Genomic DNA, 6,075 nt, shown 5'->3' on the forward strand with positions numbered 1-6,075 from the left:
GTATTTACCCCAAAGATACAAATGTAGTGATCTAAAGGGGTACCTGCACCCCAATGTTTATAGCAGTAATGTCCACAATAGCTATATGGAGACCCCAGATGGCCATCAACAGGTCAATAGATAAAGATACACACAAACATACATAGACACATGCACACACACTGGAATACTACTCAGCCATCAGAAAGAATGAGATCTTGCCATTTGCAATGACTTAGATGGAATTAGAGGATATTATGCTAAGGGAAATAAATCAATTAGAAAAAGACAACTATTATAAGATCTCACTCATGTAGAATTTAAGAAACAAAACAGAGGATCATGGGAAAAGGGGGGAAAAATAAAACCAGAGCAAATGAGAGAGGGAGACAAACCATAAGACACTTTTTTTTTTTTTTAAAGATTTTAATTATTTATTCATGAGAGAGAGAGAGAGAGAGAGAGAGAGAGAGGCAGAGACCTAGACACAGGGAGAAGCAGGCTCCCTGCGGGAGTCCAATGTGGGACTCAATCACCTGACCCCAGGATCACCACCAGAGCTGAAGGTAGATGCTCAGCCACTGAGTCACCCAGGCGCCTCCCTATAGGAGATTCTTAACTCTAGGAAACAAACTGAGGCTTGCTGGAGGGGAAAGGGGTGGGGAGATGGGGTAACATGGTGACAGGCTTTAAGGAGGGCCTGTGATGTAATGAGCAATGGGTATTGTATGCAACTAATGAATCACTGACCTTCTTAAACCAATAATACATTATATGTTAATGAAATGAATTTAAATTAAAAAAGAAGGTATGAGACAGGAATAAAATCTCACCTGGGCAAGAAAATAACTGCAAAATATTGGAGTTGGAAATAAAGTCCAGTTGACTTATGATGAAAAAAAAAAGTCTTTATTGATCATCCTGTCATACTTCTCTAACACATAAATGCGCATTTACATTGAAATTTAATTTTTGGGATCCCTGGGTGGCTCAGAGGTTTAGTACCTGCCTTTGGCCTGGGGCGTGATCCTGGAGTCCCTGGATCGAGTCCCACATCGGGCTCCTTGCATGGAGCCTGCTTCTCCCTCTGTCTGTGTCTCTGCCCCTCTCTCTCTCTCCTGAGTAAATAAATAAAATCTTTAAAAAAAAAAAAAAGGGATGCCTGGGTGACGCAGCGGTCTAGCGCCTACCTTTGGCCCAGGGCGCAATCCTGGAGACCCGGAATCGAGTCCCACGTCGGGCTCCCGGTGCATGGAGCCTGCTTCTCCCTCTGCCTGTGTCTCTGCCTCTCTCTCTCTCTCTCTCACTGTATGCCAATCATTAAAAAAAAAAAAAAAATTAAAAACGTTTCCTGAGATCATAATCTTTTAAAAACTTTCTTTTAAAAACTCTTTTAGGGACGCCTGGGTGGCTCAGCAGTTGAGCATCAGCCTTCCGCCCAGGGCGTGATCCTGGAGACCCAGGATCGAGTCCCACATCGGGCTCCCTGCATGGAGCCTGCTTCTCCCTCTGCCTATGACTCTGCCTGCCTCTCTCTCTGTGTCTCTCATGAATAAATAAATAAAATCTTTAAAAATAAATAAATAAACAAATAATCTTTAAAAAAAAATAAAATAAAATCTTTTAAAAACTTTCTTACCAAGAACAACAACAACAACAACAACAAAAAAACACTTTCTTACCTATTACAAGTATTCTTATTGCAGGATTAATCAAAATAATGTATAGCATAATTTTTTGATACATGGAATTTTATTGCAAATGCATCTCATTAGAATGGTGGGTGATTTTTCTCCAAGAGTCCTGCATCATTCCCTTCCTTCCTTCCTTCCTTCCTTTCTTTCTTTCTTTCTTTCTTTCTTTCTTTCTTTCTTTCTTTCTTTCTTTCTTTCTTTCTTTCGTAATGGCCAAGAAAACTGGCCCATATAAAACAAGTGGATGGGAACCAAAAGGGTTTTGCTACAGTAATATAGTTCTTGGTGTTCTTTTGGAACTCCTTCCAAATAATTTGCCAAAACCCTTCAGTAATCATCACCAAAGCTTGTTTTAATCACTCATCACCTGACAATTCCTGGAGGTGTTTTTTTTTTTTTTTTTTTTCCTGGAGGTGTTTATTCAATTTTGTCAAAATCAAATAATGGGAAACCATCTGAATTGCAAAAAGATGTGTTACCTGGTCATTAAAGTTATTTACTTTCTAATTCAGACATCAGTATTTCATTATGTCCCTTTGTTTGAACCCCTGAAGGGAAGTCAGTCTCTGGGACAAAGGTTGCAGGATACTGTGAGTTTGTGTTTTTCCATGAGAATTTACAAGCAGTTAAAGCCCTTTTCTCCCCCTCCCCTCCTTTTTTTTAATGAAAGAAAAATACACCTGTCTGAATTAATCCTTGCAAACCGCCCTTTTCCTGCTGGCTCAGATTTAGTTCCAAAATGGCATTTGATTACATAGTATAGAGGCCCTGAGAAACCACATTCAACATTTTTTGATACACTTGATCCATATTTGGCTTCTACAGAAGATAAAGAAGATAAGCTTAGAGGGAGAAGATGACCTAGTATTGCAGATGGGGTTGACACCTCTCCCATTGCACATACATTGCAATGTACATACATTGAAGCCACTGCACAGGTTAACTTGTATTAACTAGGACCAAAGTTAGCTCATGGATTGCCTGAAATAAGCAGGGATAATTTTGCCATTTCATAAACTAATTGTGACTCAGAAGAGGACACAACCACCCTGTGTTTGCAGTCACGTAGGCAGAAGCAACATCAGGTATCTGGAGACAACTATGCCCACGGTAGCGGACTGGGAGCTTGGGAAGTCTATCCACAGATTGATTACATACACAGCCTCATGTCTGATTTGCTTCTGATTCCAGGTAATCAAGAAAACAGAAGCCTTTCTTGAAGGGAGAGCTGCAGGCACATTTTTGCTCAGGGACTCTGCCCAAGAGGACTATCTCTCCTCTGTGAGCTTCCTTTGCCACTGCAGATCCCTTCGTGCCCAAATTGAACAGTAGAACCACAAACTTTAGTTTTGATGTCCATGACCTGTGTGTATTTCACTCCTCTGCTGTAACAGGGCTTTTGGAACATTAAAAAGATCCCAGTTCTTGCATATATTTTGAACCATTGCTTACTATATCACTAGACGACTTTCCCTTTTAGTCTGCAATATATCCGCCATTCAATAATCTGCAGATGCACTGCATATAATGGAATTGATGGGCTTCCTTTACCATCAATGGTGCAGAATTTTTAGAGTGTAATTAGGGCAGCCCCGGTGGCACAGAGGTTTAGCGCCGCCCGCAGCCTGGGGTGTGATCCTGGAGACCCAGGATGGAGTCCCACATCAGGCTCCCTGCATGGAGCCCGCTTCTCCCTCTGCCTGTGTCTCTGCCTTTCTCTCTCTCTCTGTATGTCTCTATGAATAAATAAATTAAAAATCTTAAAAAAAAAGAGGGTAATTATAAGGGTACCTGGGGTACCCAGTCGGCTGGGTGTCAGACTCTTGGTTTCAGCTCACATCCTGATCTCAGTCAGGGCCCTGGGACTGAACTCTCTATCAGGCTCTGCACTGAGCACAGAGTCTGCTGGGGAGTCTCTCTCCCTCTCCCTTGGCCCCACCCCTGCTTATACTGTCTTTCAAATAAATAAATAAATCTTTTTTCTTTTTAAATATCGTTATAAACAAAAAGTTAAGAGTGTGCCACTTAACAAAGAGTTAAGAGAGAACTCTCCTGTTCTCAAAGGGCATTAACTAGATCTGCTTTTATGTGCATCGGACAGTATACCTACAGCAAGCACACATGTCACCTTTAGGCTTTTTCAGGACAGTATACAAGCTTAGTGTTAGTATCTGTCAGATGTGATCTGTTGTTACTTAGATAAATGTGGTGCCTATTGAGACAGCAGAGGATAAAGCTACAGGTACAGGTGTTCAGTAAGGTTACAAAAATATTTTGCTGATTTTTTTTTTTTTTTTTTTTTTTATGATAGTCACACAGAGAGAGCGAGAGAGGCAGAGACACAGGCAGAGGGAGAAACAGGCTCCATGCACCGGGAGCCCGATGTGGGATTCGATCCCGGGTCTCCAGGATCGCGCCCTGGGCCAAAGGCAGGCGCCAAACCGCTGCGCCACCCAGGGATCCCTATTTTGCTGATTTAGCTAACAGTTTGGTTTTTAATGTCTGTGGTAATTGAGTGAGGCAACTCTGGGGCATTTGCTATGAGGAATTCTACTTCTTACTGAAGAGTGAATTATTAATATTAGATGAGTATTTCACCAGTATGCCTAATGTTTAGGGGTTTTTTTAAAAGAATTTTTCTATAAATTTCTCAAAGCAGAAATGCTTGTAGTTCTGTAAATTAAACTTAGGAAGTCCAAAAAATAATAACTATCTTCCTTTTACAAAAAAAATGCAATTTTCTGGCCCCAAGGGCATAGTAGAATTCACTTACATGTTGATATAGTTTATATTCAGTTTCTTTGTCTCTTCTGCAAAAGATACTGTTTATAAGCCAGGTCTTAAAAATAATAGTTCTAAAATTTCAGATTTATAAAGTTGGTAATAAAATTGTATTTATAGGTTAGGTATTAATAGTTTAATGGGTGCTTTAATTTAAAACAGACATTTGAGGGATCCCTGGGTGGCGCAGCGGTTTGGCGCCTGCCTTTGGCCCAGGGCGTGATCCTGGATACCCGGGATTGAATCCCACGTCGGGCTCCTGGTGCATGGAGCCTGCTTCTCCCTCTGCCTGTGTCTCTGCCTCTCTCTCTCTGTGTGTGACTATCATAAATAAATAAAAAAAAATTTAAAACAGACATTTGGAACCTTGTAGACACTGCTGCCTTGGAGCCATCCACACCAACCAACCTTGATCAACCCCAAGAATCCATGGTGTTCTTTGACATTGCTGGTGAGGGTGAGCCCTTGGGTCCTGTCTCCTTTGAGCTGTTTGCAGACAAAGTTCCAAAAACAGCAGAGAACTTTCATGCCCTGAGCACTGGGGAAAAAGAGTTTTATTATAGTTTCCTGCTTTCACAGGATTATTCTAGGATTTCTATGCCAGGGTGGTGATTTCGCACACCATAATGGCACTGGCAACAAGTCCATCTATAGGGAGAAATTTGATGATGAGAATTTCATCCTGAAGCACACAGGTCCTGGCATCTTGTCCATGCCAAATGCTGGACCCAGCACAAAAGCTTTCCAGTTTTTCATCTGCACTACCAATACCAACTGGGTTGGATGGCTAGCATGTGATCTTTGGCAAGACAAAAGAGGGCAGGAATATCATCGAAGTCATGGAGCACTTTGGGTCCAGGAATGGCAAGACCAGCAAGAAGATCACCATTGCTGACTGTGGACAAATCTAATAAATTTGACTTGTGCTTTACCTAAGCTGCCAGACCATTCCTTCTGTGGCTTAAGAGAGCACCCTTTCACTCTCATCTACTTGAAATATCCTATAATCTTTGTGCTTTTAATGCAGTTTTATGGATTCCATATTTTCCTTACTCCCCTCCAAGTCTAGCTGGATTGCAGAGTTAAGTTTATAATTGTGAAATAAAAACTAAATGACAAAAAAAAAAAAAAAAAAAAAAAACTAAACTAAACAACAATCACAAGACACACAAAAATCCCAGACATTTGGGATAGCTGCTGCAATGTAATCCTGTGTGTGACTTTTGATTTTAAGATTTTATTTATTTATGAGAGAGAGAGAGACAAAGGAGCAGGGCGACAGGGGGCAGAGGGAAAGGGACAAGCAGGCAAGCCCTCCTCAGGGCTCCATCTCGGGACTTTGAGATCATGACCTGAGCCATAAATCAAGAGTAAGACATTCAACTGACTGCACCACCCAGGCACCCCCGTACATGACTTATAAGTTGACAAATGTAGTCTAATCATTGATTCCCATACTGAGCTCCTATTCCTATGTTGAGTTTGTGGACCATGAAAGAAGTGAGACTAGAGGATGCCTGAACAAGTCAGATAATAATAAGTGCAGTGGCTGCTGATGTTGAGTTTATTGTTAAACTATAATTAATAGTTTGGATAGCAGTATTTCTCTTCGCTATAAACT

The 6,075-nt window shown here is 41.1% G+C and overlaps 2 pseudogenes; both read left to right on the forward strand.

The window, feature by feature from the left end:
- The first annotated feature begins 2,143 nt into the window (after positions 1-2,143).
- On the forward strand, positions 2,144-3,247 carry LOC125752307 (suppressor of cytokine signaling 5-like; annotated as a pseudogene).
- Positions 3,248-4,883: 1,636 nt separating this feature from the next.
- Positions 4,884-5,365, forward strand: LOC112641191 (peptidyl-prolyl cis-trans isomerase A-like; annotated as a pseudogene).
- Positions 5,366-6,075: the final 710 nt, after the last annotated feature.

This window comes from Canis lupus, chromosome 12 (genome assembly GCF_003254725.2).
Source record: "Canis lupus dingo isolate Sandy chromosome 12, ASM325472v2, whole genome shotgun sequence".
In the NCBI taxonomy this organism is placed as follows: domain Eukaryota; kingdom Metazoa; phylum Chordata; class Mammalia; order Carnivora; family Canidae; genus Canis; species Canis lupus.